At 37.3% G+C, this 13,422-nt stretch overlaps 1 protein-coding gene across 2 annotated transcripts in view; it reads right to left on the bottom strand.

Moving 5' to 3' along the window:
• LOC145672065 (uncharacterized) overlaps positions 1–12,874 on the bottom strand; it is a 33,022-nt gene extending 20,148 nt beyond the window's left edge. The window contains exon 1 of one of the 2 annotated variants that reach the window (XM_081741299.1): positions 12,677–12,874. The gene's annotated coding sequence lies outside the window, so the exon portion shown is untranslated. Of the gene's footprint in view, positions 1–12,618 lie in introns of both variants that reach the window. The other variant, XM_081741298.1, reaches the window with a different exon arrangement.
• Between the last annotated feature and the right edge of the window lie 548 nt (positions 12,875–13,422).

Genomic DNA, 13,422 nt, shown 5'->3' with positions numbered 1-13,422 from the left:
AACATTAAAAGTAATGTTAAAAACCTTATAGCAATGAATGTTCCGCAATTTTACAACAGTAATGTAAAATTTAATACATATAGTTAATCCAAACAAGTTATACTTGCTCTTTATATGGCAACTGACACTGAAACATGCACAAATAAATCACTACACACCAATCCACTAAACCCTAACATATATTCATGCTATAACTACAAGATTTTTTGGTACGAACTTCTATGTTTCGGCTAGAATGCATGACTACCTTTCGTCAGTAGTGTGTAGGCTTATTACTTGGGTGTTTTGTATTGATTAAAGACTAATCTCATTGCGAATGTTAGGGAAAAAAAAAAAAAAAGCCTGGATACACAGTCACCATCGTTGTGGGAATTTTTTGACTGCCTGGTTGAACCACAATTTCAGGGCTGCAGCCCCACTTGTGGCCAACAGTATTGGGAAAGGACTGTCCTCGCAGACGTGTTTCATATTGTCAATGGGTGTGTAATCCGAAGATGTTAAATCAGGGGAGTATGGTGTATATTGCAACACCGTAAATTCCAATTCCTGAGGAGTTCTTGTTGTACGTGGAAGCGTGAAGCCTTGTATTATCGTATAAAAGAAGGATGTATTCAGACCATTTCCCTAGTTGTCATTGCTGAGTTTAGAGGTTGTTTCATTTAAGGTGGCGCGGATTTGGATGTGCCACTTACCTACGAAATGCCGTGTTTCCACCACCGATTGTGTTCGATCTGCAAATCACCCCTCCTGACTATTGTCCAGCATTGAAATCTCCATTGCGGGACTGCCTTGCAGCTAGACTATGGGTATTGCATTCCATTCCTCTTTACAGACTATTCACAGAGCGGGAGACTCAACGATGGGACAGGCGCCGCTTGAGGAATCTGAAGGAACAATAGTCTATTGGGCCGGCATCTGGACTCTTGACAGGAATGGCAGAGAAGAGAAATGCCGCAAATCCGGTTTCTTGTTCCATACGGCGAAAGAATTCCGGCAGTGTTTTCGCAGTATGGTTGGATGATTTATCTTGGTGGCTGGTTCACGTCCTGGCCGTACAATGTTGGTACATTTCAGTCAGTACATGAGTCTGGTAGTATGAAGCACTGATCTTGACGTTTCACTCCATCTTTCGGAAGACGCAATTCGCCCCTATACGAGAAGCCGCCCACAATTATGAATTTTCTTGGAAAACTCTCTACACACTGGTGGGAAATCGTGCATCGGTCCTTGGCGTCAACAGATTTGTATGTAATGACACGAACTGTACTACAGTCTGTGAGGTAAATCAACACCTAATCAAGGGTAAAAATAAACTTCCACCGATTACCCGCAAGATGATGGTCATATAGCCACCTGCAGTTCCTTTTTCGCTCAGCTATATGACACGGTTTCAGGGCGTGCATATTGCTCTTGTGAACGACCGTGAGGTGTTAATCCTTGTGAATAGTATGTTTGATTGTCGCCTGCGATGTGCGGCATATGCTGGTCATCACACGATGACGACTTTTGCCGAACTGAGCCATACGTTGAACCACATGCAATAGGGAAGGATTTTCTTTATGGGAGGCTGGTGTCTAGCTGCTCACGTCGATGTGGTGGGCTCAGAACTCTGTGCCGCATATTTCCGTATAACACAATTCACAATAGCACGATCTACACGAAAATTACTACACAATAACAGATCAGTGGCACTTTACACATTTCTACGATGCGTGACGTAGTGAACTGAGCGTTGAAGAGGATCACAATGAACCCCTCCCAGAATTTTTTTTGGTTTCGGCGGCTTCAGACTACACTCGACCACATTATTCTACTGTCTAACGAGATACTGTAGCTTGCTTCGTGGCAACTCACGGTGATGGGTTGCGTATGCGCAGTACACTTGCACATTGACTTCGGCTCAATATAAATGAATCAATCTTCGTACTCGTTGCAGTTGGGGAAGGAGTTCACAATATATGTCACTGTTTCACTGTTTAATCTGACAGGCAGTGAAAGTAGTCGCCGAGCAGGATTGCATCCGTGTTTTGCACATGATGGTGATGGTAATGTTTTCTTGGGCCGTGGAGTTCTCGCAAACTTCCATTGAATTGATTATATTTTAATTCCACTTTATTTATTTATTTAATTTTGCAGCCGAACAAAAGACTCGTCCTGCATCCCCAAACGAGAAAACAACTGTTCTGGATTTGCTTTACGTAAGGCTAATAATTAGAGACCGGATGTTAGGCAAAATGCCTATTCTTTAATATTAACCCTTATTGGCACAATCCGGGCCTGGGAGGCCCGGAAGATATTATTTTCGGCTATGAGTCTCATAAATATATATGTATGAGGCTAAGTCTTCTTGACATCAGCAGTTGAATATTCAAATCTGTTATGGTGATATCCTTTGCGTTTTGTAATTTTAACTTTTTGAACTTAAACATATTTTCCTTATATACCCCGCTTTTGCACAATCCGGGCCTTGTAGACCCAACTCAAATTATTCATTATTTTGTGTACATGCTCTGCCTTTCTTCATTTCCTTCAAATTGTTGAAGTAAATATACTATATCATAGTTTTACTTCTAACTACTAGATGGCATTACATTTCTTTCACAATTTGTTGATAACGAAAGTTATTGTTTGATATTATAATACTCTAATATTTAGAAAATAAATACACTACTTCTTTTACGCACGAAACTAGCAGTTAATATCTTTATATGTTTGAACATAGATCCTGCAAAGATTTTGAGAATATTTTCCGATGAAATCCTGAGTAGTTTTCAAAATAAAAAAGAGTTACATCTTTCCAAATGTAGCTTTACTGCATAAGGTTGGTGAAAATGATACAAATGAAACTGCCTATGAAAATGAGTCTGATGCAAAGGCAAGTAACGGAATATCGAATATTATAAGTGCAAAATTGCGTTCAAAAGACGGACTTTCTTGGTCAAGTTCTCCTGGCAAACAATCTCAGACTAGATCTCACAATATTATACGTCCAGCTCCTGGACCACGGCAGGGAACATTTACTAATTCTCCTCGCGCGGCGTTTGATTTATTCATTACACATGACATTTTGGAAGAAATTGTGTTGTGTTCTAATTTGCAAGGAAGATGAGCAGCAACTGAGGTTCGTAAGAAATGGAGAGAAGTAGACAAGGAAGAAATGTTAGCGTTTTTAGGACTTCTACTTTTGGCTGGATCGAGAAAAATTGGAATGTATCAGTCAGAGAACAGTTTCAAAGTTCCGACTCAAATCCGCATCACAACGCTACAATGTCTGTCAACAGATTTAAATGTATTTTAAGCTGTTTACGCCTGGATAATAAGAGAACACGAGAGTTTCGTAAAAAGACTGAAAAAAGATGCGCACGTGTCCTATGTGTGGAACTGTTTCTAAAGAAAGTGTAAACAAGTTGTTATCCCTAGCAAATCACTAACAATTAACGAACAGTTGATTTCATTTAGAGGAAGATATCCTTTTACTCAATATATGCCTAAAAGAAACCGCAAAATATGGAATGAAAGTGTTTTGGATGTGCTATGCTAAATCTGGCTATGCTTTTGACGGATATTTCTATTGTGGCAGAAAAAGTGGTGAACCAGTTCAAAAAGGTCTTGCAGCAGAAGTTGTCAAGCGTTTGGTGTCTTCCCTTAGTCAATACCAAGGACGTAACATAACAACAGACAATTATTTCACAAGCGTTCCTTTAGCCGAATACCTTCTCATAAAAAACATAACAATGGTTAGAACAGTTAGGACTCACAACAGGAGCATCCCTCCCATCATGAGGTCTAATCATAAAAGAAGTGTTTATTCTTCCGAATTTGTTTTTTGTAATGATGTAACAATGGTCAGTTATGTTCCTAAAAAGAACAAAAGTGTGATTCTCATTAGCAGCATGCATCATGATTCGATGATCGATGATAATCACCAAAAAAGGAAGCCGGAAATCAACTACTGTAATAAAAATAAAGGAGGCCTCGATTTGATGGATCAAAAACTGCGAGAATATTCGTGCAAAGGACAAATTCGAAGATGGCCTTTGGTTTTTTTATGACTATGTTAGACGTAGCAGTATTAAACTCTTATCTTGTCTTCAAATATCATAATCCGAATTGGAATATCCAAAAGGAGCATAAGCAAAGGATTTTCATCAAGGAGCTAGCTTGTGATTTGATTACACTCCTAATGTTGAGAAGAGTTGAGTCATCTACTTTGAAAAGGTCTGTAAGAGAGAATTTGTTAAGATGTGGTATCAAGATTGATAAGCCACCAAGGCCTGAAGAAAAGAAGAGGAAACGATGCCACTTGTGCCCTAGTTCTAGAGACAGGAAAACCAAAGTGGAATGCTGCAAATATCTGAATAATGTACATTTTCAGAGCAATCTCCATTAAATTATGTTCATATGTTCACACTACAGTGTACGTGGGCCTCGCAGGCCCGGAAAGTGCAAACTACGATAAGAAAAGAGTAGTGCCATTAAGGGTTAAAGATGTGATCAAAAGTAACGTTTTAAAATTTATATTGGGGATTATAGTTTCGATTTAAGCTAACTTTATTTTGCCTATTTCGGCCTTTACTGCCTAAATAATTGCTTTATTGCCTAATATTGCCTATTCTATGCATTTTCTTCAAATAAGCCTTCATTGGGAAAATACATAATTTACGTAACATAATACACACATATTTACTTATATAATGTGTTTGTAAACACAAGCTCGCGGCACGTTACAATATATATACAGGATGAACTTCAAAGATGTTCACATACTTCGGGAGGTGATTCGTGACATGAAAAGAAGATAAAACTCCTCTTGAATTTCACGAATCATCATTTGAAGTATGTGCGCACCTTTGTGTCCCGTTCCAATTGTCAGGATTCGATTTCGACTCCAATTTGGCACCCCTGTCACTCGAACACGACGCAGAATTCGACAACATGCAACAGCACTTTTTGTCTTCTTTTCATGTCACGAATCACCTCCCGAAGTATGTGCACATCTTTCAGATTCACTCAGTATGTGCAATGCATAACATGCCTCGTTTCTGTATATACAGTAAAAGAAAATATTATTTAGCAAACAAGTATGTTTCTATATTCTTTGAACATTATCTATGACTTGAATTTATTTTTTAATGGTATTGAGTATTTATCTTCATTATTTCGAGTTACATTTTAGTGCCTATTTTCCAGGTTTTAGTGCCTAAACATTCGGTCTCTACTAATAAGTGTGTGCAACACTGTACACGCACACGTTTCTGTTCGATGGTTAGTTAATATACCACCCAACGCGCGCACACTTTCTTCATCTTGAAATCCTGTGTTAGTTACAATGCAAAGGCTCGTTGCTTTTTCCCAAACCTGTCACATTCGGTAAATCATCCACAGCCACATGCCAATCACACATTATGCGTCGCTTACTCTCTGAACCACCCCTTCAGTTTGCAATTCACTAGACCTCCCAGGGACCTCCACATTTTCGCTGTCCCAGCTGTGAAATCAGCTACTCACTGGGTGCTTTTGTCCAGACGGGTTATCGTAATTCTCCTTTCCTTTACGGAACTAAGAAATTAACGCGCGATTACATGTCACAAGGTATGTCCTTTATCACATAATGTTCCAGTGCAGTCCCTTACCATCTTGATTTTCCCCCTTCTGCTCAGGCAAAATTTTCTGAGAAAAGAAAGCATGGTCAAGATTGTAGTATTTTCCGAAAAAGCACTAATTTTATGCTGATTTTCTTTAGCATGCTCACAGGTGTTATCACGTCGACAGCTAACTACTCGATCGGCAGTGGTTTGCGTCATATTCTTATATCGATCACTGTTATTCTCTGTAGGGGGTTAGTGACAGAGTTGGCAAAAACCGTGGTTTTTATTTTTTAAAAAAAAGTTTTTTTTTGGGTTTAAACCTGTTTTTTTTTTTTTTTTTTTTTGTTTAAATTATTTGTTCTATGTATTTATATCAGATATGGACAGAAATGAGTTCGTTTAGCCTTGGTGTTATTATGCAACAACCAGGTTATGCTGGAAGGGTCACATAAGCTTAAAGCGAAGTTCAAATCGTTTCTAGACTTACATCCGAAACAAACTGTTCTCCACTTGAACTCGAAACCGGGACTAATTGGCCACAAATGCGATAGTCTCTCGATTCACTTACGAAGGACTCTTTTTGAGCTCATCCGTGGCTAAGCGGTTAGCGTACGCGCCATTGACGCAGGACACCCGGGTTCGATTTCCGGTGGGAGCTCATGTGGTTCGGATTCCACGTTAATCAGTAGGTCCACGTCTCATATAGCCTCGCTGTTGAACGGGACGATAAACTCAAAATCAACTCAACTCAACGAAGGACTCCTGATACGTTGTACTGATCTTTACATACTTGTTAATATAATTGTCAAGTGTCAGTTCAAAACGACAAGCAGTTGCACAAGTGAAACCATTATACAGAATTACATACAGACAATTTCCAAATACTACAAAGTACAGAAGAACTACTTAAGTTCAAGTAAGTTCACCATGACTTTTACTAATCCAAGTTAGAGAATACGACGACTTAATTTGCATATCAGTAAGAAAAGTGAATAAAGATAAGAATTATTTGAGTCCACTTTGGCTCTGACTCATTTACACATAAATAGATACCAAAGATACTTCTGATTTCAGTAAATGCCTTTCGTGAGGTTTGCATGACCTCCCCCCCTTCCAAAGTACGGTATTTCAATATATATGCTATCAATAGTAAACATTATTAAAACAAAACAATATTTAGAATTTTTCTTTGGTTGCAGTTGCATAGCAATAATAACTATTATATAATATGTGAATTATCACTTACTAGTGCATAAAGTTTTTTTATTATTATTATTAACATGAAACAGAATGGACAATTAAAATAATATTTTTTCAGTGCGAATATTTGGTACGCGGAAGGTGAGAGAATAGTCAAAGCATCCAAAAATAAAAAATAACATGAGGTCAAGGTTGTGTAAACTAAAAAATAAACTTTCCCACAACCTCAATATGTGCATCTGTAATCTAATCTAGTTTGCAAAAAAAGTTAAAAACAAAATATCTGGTAATGTTTTGGTGGACAAATACACGGATTTTCCGAAACTGAACAAAAAAACAAAAATAATCAATACTTTATATTTGTATACATAACAATAATATTTATCAAAAAACCAGGGTGGATTGATTTAAATCAGTCTGATTTAAATCACGATTTTAATCAAGATTTAAATCACTTGATTTTTAAAATAAAAATCGTTGATTTAAATCAAATTCCGAAATGAATTAATTGAAAGTGAAAGTAAGTAAAATCCCGTTTCTCTTCTGTTATTTTGATTATGGAAGATAATAATCATAATACAATGACACTCAAATGTATGCAAGCACAGTATGAAAACGAGTATCATATAGGGAACGATCAGGGAAAATCCCATTTGAACGGGTTACAGGTGAACCCTGCTTTCTTCTCTTTGTAACACAGGGTTTTAAAATTTTTATTGCAATGGGGAAATCACCATGGACATTTAAGATGAAAACTCTTTTGTGTCCACGTCTATTTTTTTGTTTCCAGATAATAGGGGCGTATTTAGAGGGGTCCGATCCCCTTTCCAAAACAAATAATAATAATAATAATAATAATTTTAAAATTTTGGGCGAAATTAAGTTCCTCGGGATCGTAATACGACAAATTTTGGATGCGTTAAAATATCGAATAATACTTTTGATAAAGTGGATACTTGACCCCATTGCAGAACATGCCGCGATCTGCGATGTGATCGCAGAAAATTTGCCGCGCCTGTACAGGAAAAAATGTCAGAGGAAATAAAATAGCCAACAGAAAAGTATAAAAACGTGCCTGCTATGTATAGATGTCTTAAATGCACGGACAACTCGCATTTGAACTGTTTTTCACGTCACATAAAGCATATTTTTAACAATCACAAATGTTTGTTCTTCTGGAACTGATCATCTTGAATTTTTTTATTTTGGAATTCCTGCAGAAAATTCCAGCAGGAATTCGTGTTATTATTCAGTTCAAAATCTCTTGTCGTCGCGAATTCTGTCGAGGAATTTGAAGCTTAAAATATATAAAACGGTAATTATGCCTGTTGTGCTGTATGATTGTGAAACATGATCGCTTACGCTGAGGGAAGAAGGCAGACTGAAAGTATTTGAGAACAAAATCCTGAAGCGAATATTCGGAACCAAAAGGAACGGAAATGAGAAATGACGAAAACTTCATGATGAGAAACTGCATAATTTATACCATTCACCAAACATTGTTAGGGTCATCAAATCTTGGAGGCTCAGGTGGGCAGGACATGTAGCTAGAATAGAAAAAAGTAGGAACGCTTTCAAAGTTTTAACTGGAAGTCCAATCGGAAAACGACCATTAGGAAGACCTAGTCGCACATGGGAGGGCAATATTAAGATGGATCTCGCAGAAATAAGAATACAAAATAGAAACTGGATTCAGTTGACTAAGGATAGAAGTCAGGAGAGCTTTTGTGAACATGGCGTTGAACCTCCGGGTTCCATAGGTCATAGAGTGAGTTAGTTAATTTTAGGCGAAATTTATGTACTTTATATGTATTTCGTGCCGCTAGCTAGTTCCAATTGTTTAAAAATATGCCCCTGCCAAATATCAGTAACTTTCGTGAAAAGAAAAGTGTTATGTTGATAAACATTGCTGTACTTTTTCCTTAATGCTTAAGAAACATTGTTTGGGATTGAAATAGGTTAACGATTGGGAATTAATTTAAAATTAAAACCCAATACTTTCACTTAAATGACATAATTAACATTTAATACTATTTCCTAATGTTTTTTCTTCAGTTCGCGACTTATACGAAGAAAAAGATTTGATTTAAATCAAAAAAATCGATTTAAATAAAAAAAATCAACAAAAATGATTTTTTTGAAAAAAATCATGATTTTTTTCCACCCTGCAAAAAACTATAATTTGGACATTTTAAGATTCAAATAAAGTGTCAACTAGTTGTGACAAGGACATTTACAGGTATAAAAAAATCAATTTTATAGACCAAGGATCATTCATTCGGAATCATTCAACAATCATTCATTCGGCCTCCACCATTTCGGATTCACTTCGTTCCGTTCAAAGCTTCAACATAAAGTCTCTAAGAAGCTGTCATCAGGACATTAAGTATAAACTAAACTAAAAAAAAAAAAAAAAAAAAAAAAAAAAAAGTATAACTAATGTATAGTATGACAAGTTAAAGTTATCTATTAGCAATTTACATATTTTTGTAATTATTATATGCTTCTTTTTTTAGTATTTGGTCTAGGAATTAATTCGTGCGGGTGGACAAGAGATGGCGCAACGAACGGAGCGTCCCACAGTTACGTGTATCCACACATGTGTTGCAAACCCCTGTCATCGCGTATCGTTCGTAGTATAGGGCAGTGGATTAAAGCGTCAACAACACCAGTTTGTAGTTAAGTGAACATGGCGCAATTTGTGCCTGATAAAGTGTTTTTGCGGGGTGTCCTGCTGCATTACTTTAACATGCAGAAAAGTGCGACTGAAAGTCATCGTATTTTGGTGGAAGTGTATGGTGACCATGCTCTAGCTGAGCGAACGTGTCAGAAGTGGTTTGCACGGTTTAGAAGTGGTGATTTCGGCTTGGCAGACCAAGAGCGAGCTGGACAGCCAAAAAATTTCAAGACGAAGAATTGACAGCATTGCTCGAGCAGGATTCGTGTCAAACGCAGGAACAACTTGCAGCAGCATTAGGCGTTGATCAAACAACAGTCTCCAAACGCTTGAAAGCCATGGGAATGATTCAAAAGATGTCACATTGGGTTCCACATGAATTGAAAGACAGAGACGTTGAAAGACGAAAAACCATTTGCGAATTGCTGCTTCAACGACAGAGCAGAAAGGGGTTTCTGCATCGAATTATTACGAGTGATGAGAAGTGGATCCATTACGAGAACCCTAAACGAAAAAAGGCCTGGGTGAAACCAGGTGAACCAGGTCCATCACAACCAAAACGAGATATTCACTGTGCAAAGGTTATGCTGTGCATATGGTGGGATATGAAAGGTGTGGTGTACTATGAGCTGCTGCAACCGGGTGAAACTATGAATGGAGAACGTTATCGACGACAATTAATGCGTTTGAAGCAAGCTCTGGCCAGAACACGACCAGAATGGGAGAACAGACATGATAAACTTATTGTTCAACATGATAACTCTCGCCCACATGTCGCAAAACCGGTCAAAACCTATTTAGAAAATGTCGGATGGGAAGTTTTACCCCACCCGCCGTATTCACCAGACGTTGCTCCTTCGGACTACTACTTGTTCGATTGCATGAACAACGATTTGATTGGACAGCGGTTTACTTCTTCAGAAGATATCGAAACATGGGTCTCTGACTGGATCGCTTCCAAGGATGAGGACTTCTTTCGCCACGGAATCCGTACATTGCCTGACAGATGGGCGAAAGTGGTGGCTAGCGATGGACAATATTTTTCTTAAGGTATTTATGTATTTTGTGTTTGTACTACAGCTTCAATGTGTGCGTACCAACCGCACGAATTAATTCCTAGACCAAATATTATATTTGTATATTCGACTTATGCGTAATTGTTTCTTTTATTCTAAATATTAATTAATTACATTATGCATTCTTCTTATTTTTTATTCACAAACTATAATAAAATCACAAAAGAAATATTCATAAACTTATATAAAAAAAGTTGCTTTTGTAGTATAATCTGTTTGAGTAATGAATGGGGAATTTAGGTCTGAATATGATACGAAAAATATGCGGGAGTGACGTGATAACCCACAAATGTGTGTTTATCAAGATTTTACGAACATTTTTCGTTTTTTGGTTTAAACCAGTTCTTTTTTTTTTTTTTTAAATCAATTTTTAACCAGAATATTGATACACCTCGAAAAGCTTTCAATCGTAAGACTGAATTCGATGTGACTACAAATGCCGGCGAAAAGTGATGAGTAGATTAGTTGCATCACAAGCAGTCGAGCTGACTTCGTTACAATGCACAAGTGTTGCAGACTATTCCTCTGCTGCTTAAGGTTTTGGCAGTGATTCCCACAAGTGTTTTAGGAGTTTTTGGTCGCAAGGAGTCTTCCAGGATGACCAAACAAAGAAACCAAGGATTTACCACTATCACAGTGAATGGGAAGAGAAATAACTATGAAAACATGTAACATACTATTCAAAGATGTTTTTGTCTTGAAATGTGAATACAGTCAGGAAAGTTAAATTTGCTTTCAGAGAGCGCCGGGAAAGCACGCTAGTAGAATATTATACACGGAGGATCTATATTAAGGGGGAAGGTTCTAGAATGCTAGTTCGCTCCGCACATATAGGTGAAGGGGTCTAGTAACCAGGTCGGTTCTTTTCTTTATCAAAGCTCAATACTCAGTTCTCATAGTAATACCGAGCAAGCGACAGTGAGTGAAGGCGGGTTATTATCTAAGTTGATTCCTTTCTTTATTACGACTCAATTGGTATTCGAACCAATGCTCTAAAACCCTGCCCTTCGAAGATTATTTGACAGAATATTTGTTTAAAGAGAGGAGGCTCTATCATCAGTTGTGCATAATTTCCACCTGGAAGTAGCGGAACTGTACAAGCCGAAGTTCTGAAGGTAAGTGAAAGGTAACATAACGTAACGCAACCTAACAATTTTATATGTTGTAAGTGCTTTTATTGTACGTCTGAAACTGTACCTCTAAACGAAAGGCAACATAATCTAACAGATAACATTGCACTTTGAGCAAAACAAGTGATTTTGTCACAGGATGTGCCATTGTTCACGTAAGTTAAGGTAGGGATAAGTAGGGTAGGGTAAGGTTAGCTTAGGAAGTTTGGACCAATTTTGTACTAAAAAAGAAGTGAAATTCCTCGTATTGCTATTTATTGTGAATCGTTTTCTAAGGATGTTCTGTTCAAAGTGCAGTTTCTCCATCTAACTTAACGCTTTTTAAATGCTTTTTTGTAAGTTTGAAATGGAAACTGGAGGGGCACCTCTAACTTTAAGCCGATTTCGCTAATTCTTTCACTCCTACAGAGACGTAATAGGCCTATTAAAAATGAAAATTTCTCAATACAATGTGAATTTTGTTAAAAGGTACTGAGGAGCATTTTGTGTTGTATACAATATAGGAGTCCACTCGAGCAGACGGCTGTACCAAACAGAAAATTTATTGGTAAAATACGGTCAAACATTTTTCATGAAGGAGCGAATATAAATAATTACTGTCAGTGCATAGCATACTGAAATGAATTTTGATGAAAAGTGTGTAAGTGGGTTCTTCCATTATCTTCGTTTATGCGTACACAGCCGTCCCTGATGCGTCTACTCCCTATGGACGCACCTCCTGGTCCCCCTGTTGCGCTGCTGCCCTGATTCACTTAGCATTCGTGCTTTTAATGGCCATCCATCACAAGTTGGTTTTATGTACTGCAAGTAGTAATGGAGTTCCACATTTAGTGCATGCTCTGCTGAAAGAAATACAAAGCTTTAACCTAATCTGCAAATGTAAGAAATGTCAAAATTCGGTATAATTGTCTGCTAGAGAAATGCCCAATATAGATATGTATACCGACCTCTTCACAATCTGCACGAATAATAGACAATGCTCGACCACTAATCACTGAGACTCACAATTTTAAATATCCTTTCTTTTTATTTTTCTTGTCGTGATCGCGAATTCGTAGTTATTTTAAGATCAAAAATTATAAAATAGTTGCAGATAAACATGCAGTGGACTAATATAAACGTCTTTTCACGCAACAGACATATCAAAGGATGTTTTCGTTTTTCACAATAAAATGTACACTGACTTTTACCTCCTTCTCTTCAGAATAGAGGTATTTGTTAGCTCATCTAATCGTACGGTTTTCGCAACATTCGCGTATAGCTGTGTATGCAGACTATGTGCTCATTCCGTACCAGCATTTGGAAAAAATGTGTAGTCGAACGCGAAACTTGCAAAATTTATTATCACTACTTCTACATATTATCGCAAACTAAAACTCAGATTTTGCGTTGTTTCGAAGTTAACCGATACGGAATGAGGCTCTTGAAATCATAATATTTTAGTACTAAGGGGGAATACTACTAAATATTTTTCAAAACTAACAATTTTTTTCTTTTCTCAGTTTTTCGTAAATGAAAAGAGATAATGAAATGTAACTTACCTCAATAATAGATAATGTTATTCTACACCCAAAAATACGAATCGGAAGAATTTTCAGTGTTGGCATCCATAGAAATGACAGTGTGACCAGAATTTGAATTACAAAAAAATCTGGGTTATGACAGCGAGTAGAAAAATGAACTCAACGACGGTTGATAACTTATCATGCTGTCTACGTTTCTTGTTAACTAGTTTTTAAATACTATTTGTG

The sequence above is a fragment of the Thermobia domestica genome, chromosome 15 (genome assembly GCF_964235325.1).
Source record: "Thermobia domestica chromosome 15, izTheDome1.hap1.1, whole genome shotgun sequence".
In the NCBI taxonomy this organism is placed as follows: Eukaryota; Metazoa; Arthropoda; class Insecta; order Zygentoma; family Lepismatidae; genus Thermobia; species Thermobia domestica.
The sequence above is the reverse complement of the archived record's forward strand: the minus strand, read 5'-3'. Positions and strand labels throughout refer to the sequence as shown.